Source organism: Dermacentor variabilis, chromosome 9, assembly GCF_050947875.1.
Source record: "Dermacentor variabilis isolate Ectoservices chromosome 9, ASM5094787v1, whole genome shotgun sequence".
NCBI lineage: Eukaryota > Metazoa > Arthropoda > Arachnida > Ixodida > Ixodidae > Dermacentor > Dermacentor variabilis.
Window position 1 is genome coordinate 127,111,211 of NC_134576.1, and position 21,594 is coordinate 127,132,804.

General features: G+C 48.8%; 1 protein-coding gene across 1 annotated transcript in view; it reads right to left on the reverse strand.

Annotated features, from left to right (window-relative positions):
- LOC142557440 (uncharacterized) overlaps positions 1–21,594 on the reverse strand; it is a 289,154-nt gene that overhangs the window by 54,590 nt on the left and 212,970 nt on the right. The gene's annotated exons all lie outside the window — the stretch shown is intronic.

Genomic DNA, 21,594 nt, shown 5'->3' on the forward strand with positions numbered 1-21,594 from the left:
ACCGTTCTTGGATAACTTACACACAGTAGTAAAGCTTGCGTTCTTTTTCCCCATAAAACAGTTTCGGTTAGTAAGAGACAGCATGCTGCGTAGTCCGCGTATTTCTGCCCCATTCTACCAAGTCCAGCTGTCTCGTTTTGGATCGTGTCGGGGAATTTCTCGCGAAAGGTGTGGCACATATCACCGGCAGCAACAAACTTTATCGACGCCTCACACAAATTGCAGGATGGGTGGATATATATATATATATTGTTGCGTTTCGCCTGCGACACGTGGTTTTGCCGGCGCGACGGCGGCGGGGCGGCGGACATTTTGGCCCGATCGTCGTCACCGCAACACTCATCGCCAGGTGTTTCCAGGCGCGTCTGCGGCGATGCGACCGCCTAGGGATTTCGTTCCAGTCTTTGTGCCCGAAACAGGCGAGGCCAAAGCAGGGATCTCCTTCCAGTTATTGGGCCCGAAACAGGCGATGCCAAAGCAGGGATCTCGTTCCAGTCATTGTGCCCGAAACAGGCGATGCCAAAGCAGGGACCATCTTCTCGTTACAGTCATTGTGTCCGACCGGCAGCGCCACGACAGTGTGCTGCGCAGCGCCACGACCAGGTGCTACGAGATCGTGCGCAGCGCCACGACATGGTGCTACGGCATCGCTACGACAGTGTGCGTCACCATTTGCCCATTGTACATTCACGTGCTCGTCTTTTGAGGGGTTCCTTCTTGCCCTCAACTGCGAGAGTATAAAAACAGCTGCCCCCGGACGCCAGAGGAGGGCTCCGATTTCTTCCGTTGAGTGAAGTGCTCTCCCGTCTCTCTACTTCGGTCAAACCTGACCGCCAACTCTTTGCGATGTTAAAATAAACAAGTTGTTTCGTTGTTACCTGTCGACTCATGCTTTGCCGGGACCTTCGGATGCTTGCAGTTGTACCCCAGGCCGCCAGGCCAACGCTACCCTTGGGGCTTGCGACCCAGGTACAACCACGGGCGTCAGCGCCGAGTTCCCAACAGATCGTACCAGCAGTCAGATCCAAATATCTGGTTGCCAGCGGTGAGATCGCCTACGACTTCAAACAACTGTCTGCCAGCGGCGAGATCACGACAACGGAGGCCAGCAGCAAAGAGATGCAGTTGACAGTATGCTGAGCAGCTCAACGACGATCCGGGAGCAGTGCAACGAGCCCTGTGTGACGACTGGTTGCCTGCAGCGGAACGACTGCGCGGAATTCCTGCCTGCGAGGTTTGGTGAGTGCGGGACTTTCTTCTTCTGAGCTTTGCCAGGCTTTTTGTTAGTGTCAGAAACAGAGCTGGTAATTGTGGTTGTCGTTGCTGCCGGGTTAGTTTGCGGCAAGACAATAGTAAGCAGTAGAGAAAGCAGCATTCAGAGCAGCCATGGATTTGAAGTCGTTGCGCAAACCGAAATTGTTGGAGCTTGCAAGAGAGTTGGGTCTGGATGTCTCAGACAAACTAAGAAAACCGGAACTGATAACGGCTATTCTTGAGTTAGAGGCTGAGGATGACGAGCTGTCGGAATGCCTTGAGACTATTGAGGAGAGGTCAAAAAGACAGGAGCGCGAACTTAAAGAGCAGAAAGAAAAAGAAGAGCGCGAACACGCTTTGGAAATGAAGCGTCTCGAGGTAGAGATGGAACGCGCTCGTAATGGAAGTCAGGCACACGGTGCAGGAGAACGCGTATTGTTCAAAATGACTGACCTGATGCGGCCGTTTAAGCTTGGAGAGGACATTGGTTTGTTCCTGGTTAACTTTGAGCGAACGTGCGAGAAGCAGGGGTTCTCTCGGGAAACGTGGCCACAGCGCTTGCTCACTTTGTTACCCGGCGAGGCGGCCGACGTAGTCGCTCGCTTGGATAGAGAGGAAGCAGAGGATTTCGACAAAGTAAAATCGAGTCTGCTAAAAAAGTACCGGCTGTCTGCGGAAGCGTTCCGTCGGAAGTTTCGGGAAAATGAGAAAGGCAAAAGTGAGTCATATACAGAGTTTGCGTATAGGCTTATGTCGAACATGCAGGAGTGGCTCAAAGAAGAGAAAGCGTTTGGTGACCACGATAAAGTTCTGCAGTGTTTCGGGCTAGAACAGTTTTATAGTCGGTTACCGGAGAACGTGCGATACTGGGTCTTGGATAGGCCAGACGTGAGTACGGTGGCTAGAGCCGCTGAGCTAGCCGAGGAGTTTGTGACGCGTCGAGCTCGCGGAGCTAAGGACGGTCAAAAGGGTGAATTTGGCTCGAAGTTCGAGAGGCCGAAGTTCACACCCATGAGAGAAAAGGGGGACACGCGTAGTGCGGATGCGAGCGAAAGCAGTCCGACCAAACGTAAAGAGACGGCGGCAGCCAAACGCAGAAAGCGGTTCGAGATGAGGCGAGCGCGCTTGTGTTATACGTGCCAGAAGCCGGGTCACTTTTCGGCGCAGTGTCCGGAAACAACACCAAAAGTTGTGTTTTTTTCAATAGGCAGCACTGACGAGAACATGAAGCTTCTTGAGCCTTACATGCGAGACCTCCTCGTAAACGGGAAAGAGTGCCGAGTGCTTCGCGATTCCGCAGCTACGATGGATGTAGTTCACCCGTCTTATGTAGAACCCCAAATGTTCACGGGCGAGTGCGCGTGGATCAAGCAAGCCGTGGAAGCTCATAGCGTGTGTCTGCCAGTAGCAAAGGTGCTTATTGAAGGACCTTTCGGAGCGCTTGAGACGGAGGCGGCAGTGTCATCTATGCTGCCACCCCAGTACCCGTACCTATTTTCAAACAGGTCCGATCACCTCCTGCGCGAGAAGGGGCTTTTGTTTGGTGAAGCTAGTGTTCAGGCCTTAACCAGATCGAAGGTTCGGGAGCTCGCTGCAAAGGCGGTAGTTGCGGGGCCGACGTTATCAAACAACGAAAAAGGGTCAGAGGCGCAGCAAGCTGATATTCAGAGCACGCCCGAACAGAATAAAATTGAGTCTGTAGCGTTGAAGGCGCCAGATACTGGAGAGGAAAATCCCGACGCGGGAAAGTTAGAAGAGCTATCTACTGATTTGCTCATCGCGCCTACGTCAGACGGACTTGATAGGTTGCTAAAAGTCAGCCGGACGGCTTTGATAGCCGAGCAAAAAAAGGATGGCAGCCTGGAAAACGTGCGCTGCAATGTCAAAGAAGGTATCGCCAGGAAAACTGCGCGTTTTGTGGAAAGAGGTGGAGTCCTGTACCGGAAGTATCTAGACCGCCGAGGAGTGGAGTTCGACCAGCTGGTCGTGCCTCAATGCTATCGTCAGGATCTGTTGCGCTTGTCACATGGGGGTTCGTGGTCCGGACACCTAGGAGTTAAGAAAACTAAGGACCGTCTCTTGCAAGAGTACTATTGGCCAGGGTGTTTTCGGGACGCAGACCATTTCGTGAGGACATGTGACACTTGTCAGCGGGTGGGCAAACCAGGGGACAAATCGAGGGCGCCGTTGAAATTGGTACCTATCATTACGGAGCCTTTTAGACGGCTCGTTATTGATACAGTGGGACCTCTGCCGGTAACAGCCACGGGGTACAGACACATTTTGACTGTGATCTGCCCAGCGACAAAGTTCCCTGAAGCAGTGCCGCTTAAAGAACTCAGCTCAGTTGAGATAGTTAATGCACTACTGTCCATATTTGCGCGAGTTGGTTTTCCTGCAGAAATTCAATCAGATCAGGGCACAGTGTTTACTAGCGCTTTGACGACAACTTTTCTCGAAAGGTGTGGGGTAAAGCTGCTACACAGCTCAGTGTACCACCCACAGTCGAATTCCGTTGAGAAGCTCCACTCCGTCATGAAGCGCGTGTTGAGAGCGTTGTGTTTTGAACATCGAACTGACTGGGAGCTGTGTCTGCCTGGCGTGATGTTTGCTTTAAGGACCGCGCCGCATGCGGCTACGGGGTTTTCGCCAGCTGAACTGGTGTACGGTCGCTCGCTTCGATCTCCGCTTCGCATGCTTCGAGAATCATGGGAAGGTAGGGGCGACGACCCAGTCGTGGTGGAGTACGTGCTTAAGCTCCTCGAACGCTTAAGAAGGGCACAGGAGTTGTCAGGTGAAGCAATGACAAAGGCCCAGCAGAGGGCCAAGGTTTATTATGATCGGACAGCCAGGGCCCGTCGTTTTGAGGTTGGCGATGAGGTCATGATATTGCGCACATCGCTAAACAACAAACTAGACGTGCAGTGGGAGGGCCCAGCGCGAATTGTTCAGAAACTGTCGGACGTTAACTACGTGGTAAGTCTGCCAGGAAAGCGGAAAGCACAGCAAGTTTACCACTGTAATCTGCTCAAACCTTATAGACAAAGGGAAGCAGTGGTGTGCATGATGGTAAACGTTCCTGAAGAGCTTCCGGTCGAGCTTCCGGGACTAGGCTCAGTGACGAACAGGGAAGACACCGGTCAAGTCATTAGTGACCTTATCAGTAAAGCACCGCTGTCGCCTGAGCAGAAAACCGAACTACACCAGCTATTACAAGAGTTTCAAGGTCTGTTCTCTGAGAGGCCTGGTAGGACTTCTGTACTTACTCATGATATAGAACTTACCTCCACAGAGCCAGTACGATCCAAGGCGTATCGGGTGTCACCCCGCCAGAGCGATATTATGGAGGCTGAGGTAAAGAAAATGCTACAGCTCGGTGTTATTGAGGCAGGTGAGAGTGATTATACCTCCCCTTTGATTTTAGTTGAGGTACCGGGCAAGGAACCTCGTCCTTGCGTCGACTACCGCAGGCTTAATTCCATCACTAAGGATCAAATTTATCCGATCCCTAACATCGAGGAGCGCCTTGAGAAAGTTAGTAGCGCTCAGTTTATTTCCACCCTAGATCTTGTCAGGGGTTATTGGCAGGTTCCACTTACAGAAGAGGCTAGTAGGTATGCGGCGTTCATTTCACCAATGGGAACATTCCGTCCTAAAGTGTTGAGTTTTGGTTTGAAGAACGCGCCATACTGTTTTTCAAGTCTCATGGATAAAGTGTTGCGGGGACAGCAAGAATTCGCTTTACCGTATCTAGACGACGTAGCGATATTCTCCGCATCCTGGTCTGAGCATATGACACACGTGCGGGCAGTGCTAACCCGCCTGCGCGAAGCGGGCTTGACAGTAAAGGCTCCTAAGTGCCAGTTAGCACAGGCCGAGGTTGTCTACCTCGGTCACGTGATTGGTCAGGGTCGTCGCCGCCCCTCTGAAATAAAAGTGGCCGCTGTGCGAGACTTTCCGCAACCGCGCACAAAGACCGATATTCGGTCGTTCTTAGGTGTCGCCGGCTACTATCAGAGGTACATCCCTAGGTACTCTGATATCGCGGCTCCCCTGACGGATGCTCTAAGAAAGACAGAGCCTCAAACAGTCGTCTGGGACGAGACAAAGGAAAGAGCTTTTAGCGCCCTAAAGAGTGCCCTAACAAGCCAGCCTGTGCTACGATCGCCAGACTATACAAAAGGGTTCATTGTTCAGTGCGATGCTAGTGAGCGAGGCATGGGCGTTGTACTGTGCCAACGGGAAAATGGAGAAGTAGAACACCCCGTCCTGTATGCTAGTCGTAAGCTGACCAGTCGTGAGCAGGCGTATAGCGCCACCGAGAAAGAGTGTGCATGTCTCGTGTGGGCCGTTCAGAAATTGTCATGCTATCTAGCCGGCTCGAGGTTTATCATTGAGACAGATCACTGCCCTCTCCAATGGCTGCAGACCATCTCTCCCAAAAATGGCCGCCTCCTGCGCTGGAGCCTCGCTTTACAACAATATTCCTTTGAGGTGCGTTACAAAAAGGGGAGTCTCAACGGTAACGCCGATGGCTTAAGTCGACGCCCCTAACGTAGGAATCAGCCTCAAAATTGTTTGTTACTGATGTTTTTCTTCCTGAGGCAGGATTTTTTTTAACATATTGCTTTTGTTTAGTGTTTCAAAGTGATGATATGCTTTCTAGTGCAATTTTTCAATTTGTGGACGCGTTCTGAGTGATGCTAGACTACTGTAAGGAACTAGGCAGTGGTATAAAAAGGGGAAAGAGCCTGGCAGGGCTTAGTGAGGGTTGTGCCGTGCTTGCTGACTGAGCGGTTGAGTTTTCAGCGTAGTTCTAACGCTTGCCGGGAACGAGAACAAAAATGTGAACTCTCCCGAAGTCACTTTGCAGTGTCCCGTGCGAACCTGAACGAGAGAACGAGGCCTTCTCTGTGCGCTGCGCTCAAGAAACGTCAAGGGACGCCCGACTTCGGTTATGAGCATCATCGAGCGACATCCCTCCGGACAGCGGATGCAGTCCCCTGTCCATCGGGATCTCCTTTCCCCGGCGGGGCGGTCTGTTGCGTTTCGCCTGCGACACGTGGTTTTGCCGGCGCGACGGCGGCGGGGCGGCGGACATTTTGGCCCGATCGTCGTCACCGCAACACTCATCGCCAGGTGTTTCCAGGCGCGTCTGCGGCGATGCGACCGCCTAGGGATTTCGTTCCAGTCTTTGTGCCCGAAACAGGCGAGGCCAAAGCAGGGATCTCCTTCCAGTTATTGGGCCCGAAACAGGCGATGCCAAAGCAGGGATCTCGTTCCAGTCATTGTGCCCGAAACAGGCGATGCCAAAGCAGGGACCATCTTCTCGTTACAGTCATTGTGTCCGACCGGCAGCGCCACGACAGTGTGCTGCGCAGCGCCACGACCAGGTGCTACGAGATCGTGCGCAGCGCCACGACATGGTGCTACGGCATCGCTACGACAGTGTGCGTCACCATTTGCCCATTGTACATTCACGTGCTCGTCTTTTGAGGGGTTCCTTCTTGCCCTCAACTGCGAGAGTATAAAAACAGCTGCCCCCGGACGCCAGAGGAGGGCTCCGATTTCTTCCGTTGAGTGAAGTGCTCTCCCGTCTCTCTACTTCGGTCAAACCTGACCGCCAACTCTTTGCGATGTTAAAATAAACAAGTTGTTTCGTTGTTACCTGTCGACTCATGCTTTGCCGGGACCTTCGGATGCTTGCAGTTGTACCCCAGGCCGCCAGGCCAACGCTACCCTTGGGGCTTGCGACCCAGGTACAACCACGGGCGTCAGCGCCGAGTTCCCAACAGATCGTACCAGCAGTCAGATCCAAATAATATTTATATAAACGTGAGACATATGGCGCAATCTGACAGGTGTCGGGCTCAAGTACGGTGCTCACGCGTGTTTATTGTTATTTCTATTTCGTTCGAGGTGGGGTGGGGTGGGGGTGAGTGTATTCCCAGAGAGAACTGCTTTCTTCACGAAAAGCCGGCAAGGGTGGCGCGAAAAGGAAGCGCGTTGTACGCGTCAGCGTGTCGTCGATACCTCTCGGAAAGTTGTTTACCACCTTCGCGGTCTGGCGGACGGCCTGCGTCCGTCTTCCCGAAATCGCTGTCGGTTGCGGCCGGTACGTCGTCAGCCGCGAGGGAGCGCTGTCCTGTCCCCGGGGTGCGTTTAAGTTTCCTCCTCTCCTGACGCGGTGGGGGCCGCCGACATTTTTTTTCGGCACTTCGTCGCGAGAACCGTGCAGCTCGGGGGGGAGCTGTGTAGACGGTCTTGGAGAGTCCGAGGGCACAGAGGACACGCAGTTGGTCGCAGGCACGAGAGACACTCGCGATTCGCCAGCGCCTTTGTCTAACGCAGCCCGCAGGCTGTTGTGACGGGCGGGGAGAAACAATCACCATATGTGGGTGAGGCGCGAAACTGTACCGCTGCTGCTGTTTCCGCAACTACTGCTACTGCTTCTACGGCTACTACTGGTACTGGTGCTACCGCTACTACCACTGCTTCTGGTGGTAGTAATAGATGTTGTAGTATTTAGTAGTAGTAGTAGTTGCTGTTGGTATGCGCTTAGCTAGACAGAAACAATAGTAAAACATGGCATTAGTAATATCTTTTTTCGTGAAGAGGATAGTTTCCAGGTTTAGGAGGGTAGGTGGGAAAGGAAAATGTTAGGATACCTCCGAGCAGCCAGAGTACAAAAGAAAGCACCAGAAAACAGTGCCGCTTGTGAGAGCATCAGAGTCAATTGTTTCGCGAGCACAAACGATGAAGGTGGTTTCGTGGTGAAATCCTGACCGCAGAGGCCGAATTTCGATGGAGGCGAAATGCAAAAACGCCCGTGTACGTGCATTGGCTGCACGGTATAATGAACTTCATTCAGGTGGTCGAAATTTATCCGGAGTCACCAACTACGGCAAGCTTCATAATTATATCTTGGTTTCGGCACGTAAAACACCAAAGACTTTTTTTTAATGTTATGATGGTTTCTAGTAGCATCCTCTTCGAAACTGGGTGGATACAGAGTCGCTTTGCATGCGTTAGAAAATCCGACTTTAGTATATGTTCTGGAAACTGACATTTTGTTGACAATTTGTCTTGTCAATTTGATGGATAAGGACCCCAGTGCCATCTCTTCCTATTTCTGTTGTTTAGTTTTTTCAACAATTCTGGTACGTCTCCGGCTTATCTCGACCACTGACCACAGTGCCCCATCAGCTTCAAACCACAGTGCCCCCTGGAAAGCTAACGTTCCCTTCGGTTCTGACCGGGTGAAAAAAATAGTTATGGGGTTTTACGTGATCAAAAGCACGACCTGATTATGAGGCCCGTCGTAGTGGAGGGGTCCAGATTAATTTTGACCAACTGGGGTTCTTCACCGTGCATTTCGCCCCCATCGATATGTGACGTCCGTGGCTCGGATTTCATCCATCCTGCAACCTCGCGCTTATCAGCCCAACACCCAGAGGCACTAAGCAATCGCGACGGGTTGCCTGGGCGAGCACCTTGGCATTCCGTTAGAATGTGCTGGGTAATCTCGGGGTTTCTTTCCGCAGCAGATACGTGACGCGCACGCAACTTAAGCGGCACGGGGTGACGTCTGGCAATGGTGGTCACTGGGCCCGAACACAACTGCGTAGACGTGGCCTTCGTCAAAGCGACGCCGCGTTTAGCTTTACGAATGCTGCGTCTTTTTAGAAAGACTACAGAGACACGTGAGAGTGGATCCGCAGCGAGAGAAAAGAGATTCGGAGGAAACCAACCAGGGGAATCGGGGTGGCTGGCAGTTTCGCTGACAAATGGATCATCGCCGACGCGCAGACTCCGTGAGAAAAGTGACGACACAAGTACAGAAAGGAAAAAAGAAATTGGCAATTCAACAAAAAGACTGCTGTTTTTTCTCTCTTTATTTCTTTTTATATTAAGAAACGCTGACACGAGCTAGCGAAAAATAAATAATAAACGAAGATGACAAAGTACACGTGCCACGACGATGGTTTCTATCTTAGCATGAAATGGGCAAGCTAGTGTAGCTTGGAAAGAGAGAAAAAAAAAGGCATAAAAAATAACAGCAAACGTAAACTTGTAGTGCGCGACCTCTCGAAAGGAAAGCACCGCGTCGACGCTTCGGTCTGCGTCTCGCTGTAGGGCAGCGGAAACGCACGCGAATTTCTGTGACTTCTGAAAAGCAAAGCCGTGTACACGCTCTTAGCGGAAATTGTGAACGGTTCCATTGCATTAGAGCTAAGAGATTTTTTTTCACCAGATTGCATAAGAAAGCGAACATGTTTGCTATGCACTTCTCGTGCATCTTAGTCGGGGCATTTTACCTCCTCTCTCTCTCTCTCCCTCTCGCATTTCAGCTGTGCGCTTCTTCAGCACTAATCCCTCATAGATGTCAGCAGTTGTCTTTTTCTAGAGACCAGAAGAACAAACAAGAAGACAAGAGAACTGAACAACGTGGGAGCAAGTTGGTATCTCGGCTAACGGATGCGTTCCTTTCAAGAAGCCGTTAGCCGCCGTTCAGTCACCGGCAGCGACACCCATGACGTCACGGACTAAGGACGACACCTAGCTTAGTGGAGCATACCAGCTTCACCCTCTCTTTTGAATGAAAGTTTTCACCACCACCACCACCACCCTTGGCGTTTTCTGGCAGCGTGTCAATGGTGCTGAGGCGGTAGAGAGAACTTTCGCGTCTGGAAAAAAAGCAACGAAAGACTGATAGCGGCAGCATTCTCTCTCTCTCTCTCTCTCTCTCTCTCTCTCACACACACACACACACACACACACACACACACACACACACACACACACACACACACACACACACACACACACACACACACACACACACACACACACACACACACGCACAGGCACACGCACACACACACACACACGCACACGACAACACACACACACACACACGCACACGCACACGCACACACACACACACACACACACGCACGCGCGCACACACACACACACACACACACACACACACACACACACACACGCACGCACACACACACACACACACACACACACACACACACACACACACACACACACACACACACACATACATACATACATACATACATACATACATACATACATACATACATACATACATACATACATACATACATACATACATACATACATACATACGTACGTACGTACGTACGTACGTCTAAGTGCGTGTGGCAACAGGTCTCTGTAGCACACTTGAAAACGCAATTAAATTTCACAGTTCGCGCACCGTTTTTCACGATCAAATCACGCGTTACACCGATCAGCAAATTCCAAGAGTACCTCTGGGGTACAAACATTCGTCGAGTGTCGTACACCGCAGGCCAAGGAAACGATGGTCTCTTACTAGAGACATGCGCTTCTTAACGGCGCGTTGCTTACAAACATGCGTGAAGTCGGGGCTGCCCCCCCCCCCCCAACCGCAGATTCTGGAGAGACACTTTCTTATCTCGGAAGCACTTCCCGTGTGGTCAAAGCCGTTTTTACTTTGTGACTTCTTCAAGTTTAACAAGTCAATACCCGTCAGAAGTATTGTCGGCGAAAATGATCCATGGGGAACCTGCCTCCTGTGTCTGTTTTGTAAGGTGGCGATATATTTCCCTTGTCTTTATTACCGCTTAAAGAAAGAACGTCTAGAAAAGCTTTGAAGCACTAGAATTGAAAGGCCATTCATTTGACTGCGTTCCTGCATCCATCATTATGTCATCAGCAACGAATATATCAATGTCCCATCATAACCTCGTAATCTCATGAACGCTAAAAAGACCACTTCCTTCTCCGACGCCCGACGCCATATTATCGACATGAAATGAAGAACGCATCTGAGGGATGTCGCATTCGCGAGAACAGTGCCACCAATTTCTCCTAATCAATTGTTGCTCGAAATGAAAACGTCGTTGTAATGCATTTTTTACCCATTATGTAGACCCCCGCCGACATCGATCACAAGCGGTGAGAGCATGACGCATATCGACGTATTATTCCGCGTGGGTAATGTTTCTTTAATGGCAGACGTCAGGCTACTACGTTTCATTCTCGGGCAAGGACATTTCCTCAAGACACCTCGGCACAGATTGGTTCGGGAAATTATAAAGTGTCAGTAATATAAGGTTTCCTAGAAAGTTTGCGGTGGGAAAATAGAAAAGACTGACGCTGGGCTGTCGGTCAGCCGATAGTAGGTAGCACATCAGCGGATTCGTCCAAACCTTCGTGAAGGTGAATTCGGACTTTCTTGTAGCGCTATTAATTCTTTCCACGCCTCTTCTCCTCCCTTTGCAGGTGCCGGCCCCTGCTGTGTTGCCGATTATGCAACGACGTGAGCCACTGTGTATGTGGCCGAATTAGCAACTTGATAATCTGAGCACGCGCAATTGCACATGCGCCACTGGGTATCTAAAGAGTCTTGGCCAGTCCTATAAAATGGTTTATCTTAGTGTTTCTCTTCCGTGTCCCTTTGAGGCACACTTAAAATTTTTGAATGAGAATAGCTTACACGCACAAAATAAGTTTTTTTTTATTTGTTTGTCAGGCTGTTTGCTCGTTTGTTTAGTGGCTCCTCTATTTGGTGGCAGAAAGAAAACAAGCCAGAGGCTTGTCTTGGCTAGCCATGTAAAGTTTCAGCGTGGCAAGCTGATGGTGATTTTGGTGATAATGATAACGACCTCTGGGACGCACACCCACTGTGTAATGTCGCCCAGGAATCGTGTGGAGCCAGGAGGGTATATTTAAAACACCATAAAATGTTATTAACTTCTGGGCTTTTACGTTCCAACATTACGATCTGATTACGAGGCACGCTGTAGTGAGGGCCACCGGGCTGATTTTCACCCCCCGAGGTTCCCTAAAACGAACCCAATGCACGCCTCACGAGCGCTTTTGTGCCCCGCCCCCATCGGAATGCGGCCGCCTCGGTAGGGATCGAACCCGGGGCCTCGAGCTCAACAGCGCAACGCCATAGCCAATGTGCTCCCGTGGCGTCTGCTTAAAATACTGCACACTAAAATGTATTTTCTTCTTTCTTTAATTCGAGGAGGGCAGCATGAATTGTCGAGGCGATAGCTGCAGAAAATAGCGCCTCTTCCTCTTCACCAATCTCTCTCCCTCTCTTCAAAAAGCCACCCGTGACTGTCGTACATTAGTGCTTCGTTCCGTTTGCGACACCAACCAGGATTCGCGGCTGCTCAAATTGATATTGAGTCAACGTGTCCTCACGGACGCAAAAAATTGTTTCTGTTCACTACTTACACGACGGCGTAGTAGATTACCGGGGTTAAGCAGATCGTTATAAGGTGTAGCTGTTGGTCTTGATAGCTGGGCGGCAATGTGGTGACCGCCATGCCATCAGTACATAAACGTATGGACGAGTTCTCAAAGCATCGTAATATTGTGCAATGTTGTTGTTGTTGTTGTTGTTGTTGTTTGAAAACGTGGTTCGTACTCACGAGGTCGATTAACCAAACAGATGGAAATAAAAACTACCTCAATCTGAAAAAAAAAATGAGATAAGCGAATACCAGAACAAAAAAAAAAAAACGTTAACCGATTCAGTCACAATAGAATCTGATTGGACATACTAAAAAAAAAAGTAGAGGGTATCGGCACCTCTACACCATAACCTTCAGGCTGAGTCCTTGTGAACTGCTTTTTTTTTTTGTGTCCATGTGTATGTAGACGTTTTTCTGTTATTCCACGTACAAAGGACGATGCTGGTGTTCATTACGAGCGGCACTGCCGAAGTCATGATGACGCAGCACGATGCATGAGTGCACAATACAGGAGGGGAGTGAAAAAAAAAAGAAAAAAGACAGAAGAAGGCTTCCGACACGAGTCTTCATCTCACCTTCTTTTCTCATTGCAAAGGACGACAAACGAACGAAAAAAAAAAATCCATAATCAAATATGTTCTTCGCACAGTCGCATCAACTACGTACATCCCACCTGCTAGATATCCGGTGCTGCCTATAAACGGGAACATGTCCACGTCTATCTTCTTTTTTTTTTCTTGCAGTAGTTGGCGCGCTCTGTCTGTCTGTTGCATCTTATAGGGGCCAATGGTAAAAGAGTATTAGCAGACACTTTTCTTTATTTCTTATTTCGTGCAGCATCAGTGAACATTCGTTTTGCTTTCTGTTTTTGCTTATTGCAGCTTAGCGCATGTCCAAAGTGCAATGACACTCGGGAGAACGTAATGAAATCTAGCGCAGAACCAGATTTTCTTTTTTTTCTGCAGATTCGTCCCTTTCATCAATCATGGACGAGCGGCGGATGTTCCGACAAAATACAGAAACTCCGAGAACGTGAAACACAACTGTAGAGCTTCTCACGGAAATTGGCTGCCTACAAAGAAAAAAATATATATAGAAAGCAGCGATGACGAAAATTGCTGCAACAAAGGTCGCTACAGAAAAAAAAAAACAATATCGAAGTTAGCGAACTCAACGTGAGAAAAAAAAAAAGCAAAACGGAACAATCATAAACCGACTCGCGGGAATACAGACCATATAGTAGAAAAAAATAAAAGGCTCGTCGATGATGAGGTTCAGCGCCTGCTCGAAATCTGCGCTCTTTACGTGACCGGAATGACACCGGCGAGATTCGGGGGGGAAAAATAATAAATAAATAAATAAATATGAGTGCCACCAGATTGAGCTGCTCTCTCCTTCACCCGCTCGCATTTGGTTCCGCGCTCGCAGAGTTGAAGCCCGGGCAGATTGTGGCTTGCTCCCGAGGTTTGTTGATCGCCTGCCCATAAGCAATCCACGTGATTCATTTTCATCTTCTTGCATATTTTCTTTTATATTGTTGATTCCGCTATGAGAAAAGGAGTATCCGTCACCATTATAAGGTAGACTATACGTCTCTTTCTTTTATTTTCATTTCAATAAAATAAAAAGCAATCCACGCATCGGCACACCCACGTCTCAGATATGTGCGTGCACGGTTTCAACACGACCGACATAGCGCAATTGATTGATTGATTGAGAACTTTATTGTTCCACCGATCTGGGATGCCCGCCTCTTAACCTACACGTAGGTAGGGGGGGGGGGGAGAGTCTTCACGGCCTCAACGGCCAGGCGGATTGCGCAAGGCCCGTTCGCTCCGATCCATGACGTCACGCTACTTGGGTCCGACTGCCACGCCATCTAACGGGGAGGCTCCCGCCGAGGTAAGCCGCCGTGATTTTGACGCCACTGCTTTCGCCACGCCAGCCTCGGCAAAGGAAACTTTGGTGCCAGGTAGCATGCCGACATGGATCGGAGTGTGGACAGGCCTTGGTGCTAACTAGGTGGTGTTGACTATTTCGCGTTCGCTCTCACTTAAGTGTAGTTCCGCTAAATCGTATAGAAGCGTGCATTTGCAAGCGGGTGATACAAGACCAAAACAGTAATGCAAGAATTTATTATTTCGGCTAAGCATTGGCAGTATGAAGATGGTAGCTGTCGTTGAAATGTAAAAGAAATAATAATAATAAAGTGCATTTCGTTTTCAAATAGCGACAAACTTCAGTGACAGAAGTTAGAATTTGCCACCGATAGGTGACATCGGTGATGATGATGACGATGATGATGACGATTTATTGGGATCTCCTTCGAAACGGGGCGGTGGCAAATATAGTCACCTCGCCTGCTTGGCTAATCAGGCAATCGATACATGCTTATCAGTTTTGCATTTTGCCTGTTTCTCCTCAATCTTTTCTCTCTTTCTTAAAACATCGATATGTACCTTGCACAGGGTTGCTACAGTGCTACCTGTAGGTGACAAATGTAAGTTTGACCTGGTAAGTTTGACAGATGTAAGCGTGACAGAGCAAGTGTGACAAATGTGAGCGTGACAGTATATAAGAGTGACAAATGCACGTGACATATGTAAGTGGTCTTGGCATTCATAAGAGAATGAATGCCACGGCCACTTGAATTTGAACCCGTAACCTTCTCGTGCGCAACAAGAGAGTTGAGCACGAGCTTCATTTCCGCGATACGGCGACGGCATTGCAATGGAGTTGAAATGCCATAACATTCGTACTTTGGTAGACGATAAAGTACAGCAGGTGGCGTGAAGCCCGCCAATGCGGTGAATCTCATAACCCGCGTTTTGCTTTGGGTAATCAATGAATGAATGAATGAATGAATGAATGAATGAATGAATGAATGAATGAATGAATGAATGAATGAATGAATGAATGAATGAATGGTTATTGCCGCTCCTACAGTACGCCCAGGTGACCGTGGTCTTCTATCGCATATGAGGAAATTCTTGCTACCGGATCCCAAGCACCCACTCCTCCTCTCATGTTAGCTGGTCAAGCCTGTTACCTAAAAATGATTAATTAATTCACTTGAAAACAATTTTCAACTTCGTGCTTTCCGACCGATTCACCGCTTGGGTAAGTGCTATTGACAACAGGAACGAAAACGGGGTACCTTTCGCTTTTTATGTTTAGTTGTACGCGATCATTGCGGCAAATCCCTAGACAAGTTAGGAAAATCAGAGAACAAGATTGTTTGCTCCGCCGTTCGGTTAAGTTAGGGTTGACTGAGTTCTCATTTCCGAGCTGAACTTGTTGTTTGTTTTGCTCTTTACCGATGTTTAGAAGAGCGGTTAACGACACTCTCTCATGACCATATCAGTTAGTGAATTACTAACAGAGGCTACGCACCATTGTCAGCTGAGGGGAAGAAAACACTTAATAATTTGCTTTTCTTACCCTCATGACTTTTTCCTATGGTAAACTTACTACACAATTATGCGCTTGGTCGTTATTCGCGTATTATGAATGATTGTTCAGCGACACTTCTATGTATGGCCTCGTTGCAATATTACTGTTAGTACTAAAGGTACTTTCGGTTTCGTTGCGGCGGCCCGTTATTTTTTTTACCCGATCCACCGCTCCGGTTGCGGGCACGTGCCAATGTTCAGCGTCATCGCCATCACCATCGCTGCGAGACGTGAAGGGGTGGGGACAGCCCGAAGGTCCCTGGGACTCACATTAAACGCACACCGTACGGAAGCCGCCATGATCTTCACGCCGCCCGTCATGGACGGCACCTGCAACGACTACTACATCGAGCCACCCGGTACGAAGCGGCAGTTCATGAAGGACATGGCGCGGTTCTACCTGTTCCTCTTCGCCGCAGCCATGCTCGTGGGCTTTGCGTTCTTCGTCACCGCGCTCATCTTCTCGAAGCCGTCGGCGAACGTGGAAAAGCTGATCTTCAGCAAGAGTCCCTGCTCCCTGAACAGCACGTTCCAGCAGGCTGGCCACGTCGTCTGCTGACGACGTGCCGAGATGAAGAACGAGCGAGGACTTCGAGTGGCCGACTCATTGGACTCGACTCTATCGCTGGACACTAAACCGCCCGTATAGGTTGCAATATACAAATTATATATCTATAGGCCACTGTAACTCTAATAGGCCACCGGATCTGGTTATCTCGCGTAGGCGAGATAACCAGATCTTGACGCAGTTATGTCTGTTTAAACGTCGTCTGCAGTGAAGTTAATGCGCGCCGAATCAACGCGTATGGTGTATTATCCGTGTACAGCAGTGTCCTTGCGACGAACTAAAGTGGGGCACCCTGCGAGTGTCATTAATAGGATCAACTCAGTCAGCCATCGACAGCATTTACAGACATCTATGAACTTATTTTGACCTTTCGCATAATCGTACTGTTTGCTATCTGAAGCACAATTACATCTAAACCTGGTTTCTAAGAGCCTAAAGTATGTATCGTGGCAGTGTGCTATACGTATACGCAGTTACAAATCTCGCATCTCGAGTGCGCTCATTATAGTAAGCCTAACTCTTACGCTTGCAAAATATAAGTGCACTCCTGCGCCACGGAAGAGAGACAACGCAACAGCGCGTTATTTTGCGCGTTTCCGCGAGAAGAAAGGAAGAGAGCAAAAAAAAGAAAAAGAAAGCGGAAAAGTCGACTAGGGAACGCGCGGAAGCGTCACAGATGGCCTGTCAGACCTTTCGACGTGGGAGACTGAGACGTCATTCGTCCTTTTGGGGGCGGCTGACAACGGGACGCCGTTGACCGAAACTCGTAGGCTCGGGTGGCGGGGGGTTGATCGGCATTGCGGAACATCCGTTTTCACGAGACGTAACTGGGACGCGCACATGGGGACCGCGATCAATTGTCTCGTCGCATCCTTTAACCGGGTCACAGAGGCGTCGATATCGGCCACCCGGATGAGGCAAGAAAAAACCCTGTCGCTAACGTCACCTTTGAGAGAAGACGACAAAAAAAAAAAGCGTATGCTTCCGAGAGCGGGGCGATTGTACACCGACATTGCTTATTTCTTCCAGCAGATCGAGACGTTGGGATGCGTAATGATAGGTCTTCACCAAGCTCGGGCTCAAGAAAAGAGCAAGGCAGAGTGGAGAACTTGGAACTGAGAGAAAAAAAAAAGACATTGCGACTGAAAGGACTTATCACAAGTTTAGGCCTCTCCTGGAAAGCTAAATATTCTGAATACTGCGCGCGCGCTATGAATATTCACTCTTCCGACGCTTTTGTTCCATTGATGATTTGGTATTGGCGGTTGTGTGTGTCGTGTTTTCTGTGTGTTATCGTGTAGTTAAGAAGGAATGAATAGTAAACTGTACCTATACCTGTCAAGGAACAAGTCCTCTTTATTTATATTGTGGCGCTTAACGTCCGAAAACGCGTAGGCGTTTAATGGAGGGCTGTGGAATAACTTTGACCACCTGGTTTTTTTTTTCTTTTCTTTAGCGCACACCCCAATCAAAATAGATTGTCGTTTTCTCTTTCTTTTTGAATTTCGGACTGATCGAGATGTGGCCCTGACAGCCGGGGTTCTAAACCCCTACTTCAAGCTCGGCACCCTTTGTGCACGGTACAGCTGACAGGTGTGCCCTTGCTCATCAGTCGCCGTTTCACGAGCGCGATGATGAAGTTGCGCTAGCAAAGGGGCTGAAACTAGGCGCCTTCGTTCGTAAGTGACGAATCTTTTCCGAGTCGTCGTCTTGGTTTTGAAAGCATCTCTGCTTGACGTGGCACCATACTTTGGCGCCATCTCGTGTGCATACGGTGTATCGCGACTGTGGCCTCTGAGATTTGGGTACCTCGTGTGTATTTCCGCTGCCTCTCTTCTTTCTTTTTGCTTGTGTGACAAGACACATGACACATGACAGGCCTCAAACAACACAGCACGAACAAGGGCGAGCTCCATGCTTAACTTGGAGAATTGTTGGGTGTTGCGTGCCAAAACCGCGTTATGATTATGATCGAGGACTCCGGATTAATTTCGACCAGATGGGGCTCTTTACCGTGCATCTAAATCTTATTTCACGAGCATTCTTGCATATCGTCCACACCAAACACAGCCATTACGGCCGGGGTCAAACGTAAGTTACAATAATGAGGCCACTTTTGCGTGATTAGAAGTTGCACACATCGAAGTGCTTGGAGAAAGTACGCAATAAAAACGCAACAGAATTAGGCAACACGGGCTCGCGCTGTCCGTTCTTGTCCCCTTTTATTGTGCTGTAAACGGACATTCACTTATACGTATGTACCGACAGGCTCAGTTTACAACCCCTCCACATATCTCGCAGCTGCATATGACACGCGAGAGGTCTCAGGCAAGCTGCTTCATCAAACATTGCACTACTTGCTAAACAAGATAAAAAGAAAGTCACTCGGAGGAAAGCCTTAGGTTCAGTTTTATGAACTCTTTCTTTCGCAGCACCGAACATTGTGAGTGAGACGAAGTGACCATTACGACGTCCTTTCCAAATGCTTTCCGTCTGCGCTCTGCGCATCCTCACAGTGGAAGGAAGGTCACAGCTGCATCGAATATTGCACCAATCGATACGCTATCAGGAGATATCCCGTGTGGGCAGGGCGAGCCAATCTGAGCTAATGCAACACTGATTCCGCGGCTTCGTTTATTCCAACAGCAAAGCCTGAAACTCAGCAGCAAGCTTCTCGTAACTTTACGCAATCGGCGGTCTGTGAAAAACTTTATGAGGTTGTTGTAGTTGGAAAAGGAGGTTACAAATTGGTTATGCAAATTTCGAGACAGAGCTTTCCAAAGCTCAGGCGATGCGGTTTGGAAAAATAAACCAAGAAATGAGTCAGAAATGCAGCTCAAGTATCGACAGTATCGCAACACACGTAAACATAAAATATAACTCGTATTGGGGTGCCAAATCTACTCACAGAGAGATATGGTTTATTTCGAGCTAAGAAGGAAAATGCGCCAGTCAAGGAATCAATTACAAGCGTTCGCACTGTAACATCTAAGTTCCTGATTAAGGCATTTATGGCTATTCATTCTGTTCACTATCAGTCTTTGCTTTCTTTGTGTTTTTTTTTTCACCAGTAAGCGTCAGTTATAAAAATGTATGCGTTTCCCCTGTCTTTTCTTTATCAGTCCTCGTCCATTATCTTTCCTAATTAAATACGCCTCGCTTCTGAAACACGACTTGCGCTGTTTTCTTTTTTTTTATTTGCTTTTTCCTACAGAAAGACACAGTGCCACCAAAAAAAAAATGTTTTCGTACGATCGACCACGTTCTGGCCTTATTAGATCGCCAATATAGAGCCCCCTTTTGAGTATCAACTTTCCTGCTGCCCGATCTCTGACGCTGATTCGGCGCATACGAAATCCGTATGCCATCTGAACTTCTTTCTTTTTTGTTTTTTTCTTGCCCTCCGCGTTTTCGATCGAAGGCCCACGCACGTGTGAGTTATTATGTATAAATATAGAAAACGAGCCACCGCGAAAACATTCCTCATTATACAAAGGACCTCCGAAAGTAAACGCATAAACTAGAATAAATGGTAAATAGTGCGGCTTCATGCAGGGGGGATAAGACAGTTGCCTAATGGAGAGGCAGGAAAGGAACCACACACACACACACACACACACACACACACACACACACACACACACACACACACACACACACACACACACACACACACACACACACACACACACACACACACACACACACACACGCACACACGCACACACACGCACACACACGCACACACACGCACACACACGCACACACACGCACACGCACACGCACACACACACACACACGCAAACACGCACACACACGCACGCACACACACACACGCACGCACGCACGCACACACACACACAAAAAAAAGAATAAAGAGGACATCCGCTAGACCTCCGAAACCAAGTCCGTGAAAGTCAATACACATTTAATGAGAATTCAGTAAGATGTCGTTGAAACTTAAGCAGAATGGCTGAGAGGGTTATTTAATGGGAAATACGGCAAAGTGGCCTCTAAGAAAACATTGCCCAATGTTCCAAAGAACCTCCGATACTAAACACATAAAATACAGTGAATAGTCAAGAAGAACTCAGTAGAATGTCACTGTAACTTCACGCGCGGCGGACGACTCAACGAAAAGCGGGTTCTTCATTACTGATTCCACCGTCTGCTTCGCTCCATATGAAGGCCCTTCATCGCAGGCGTAATCACTTGAGCAACGCACACACATACAAAAAAAAAAAGAAAACGAAGAAGCCGAACACTGCGCAGCGACATAAGATTTTATTTTCCGAGAGCGCTGCCGAGCCGGCAAATGCAACTTTTGTCAATTCTTACAGATGCGTAAGACTACCGAGAACCTCGGAGTGTGGACCCGTAGAATATTTCACTCGGAAGAGGAGAGATTCGCCGGCGCCGGCCTCTCCGAATTCATTCCGTTTCCGCACCAAGTGGATCCTTCTTATATTAGTTTTTTTTTCCCCCGAGTCGCTATTGACAATTACGGAAAAGAAACACTCCCGAAACACACGTCACACTGCGGAGATGCAAATCGCACATTTGAAATGTTAAAGCGCAAATTGAACCGCGTCAGCGGTTTATTTGATCCCACTTTTCGGTGCGGCGGAGTTTCCTTCGCGTGTGGTTGGGTCTGCAAGCACCGACTGAGTGGGGCGGAAGATTGAGGGAACTGTTCGCGGCCGGAGAAAGAGGCGTCGGCGCGGAAAAGAATTTGCCTGACGTCTGCATTCTGCGTTCTTTTTTCTTTTTTTGACTGCCTTCACTCGCGTACTCAGCGAAGGAAAGAATCGGAAAAGCTTTCGGCAGAGCGTTTTGTGATTTCATGATGGCACCGAAGTGAAATGAGCCAATCAGCACATTGAAACGTTCGAATGACTACTTCCTCAGCAGCCCAGCGCATTCGTTATTTCTTGCTTCGTTAATCTACGTGCTGAAAATGTAAAAAAAAAAGATGAATACAGAAGAAAGCGACAAGTGCGATTTTTATTAAGACGTATCCCATCTTCTT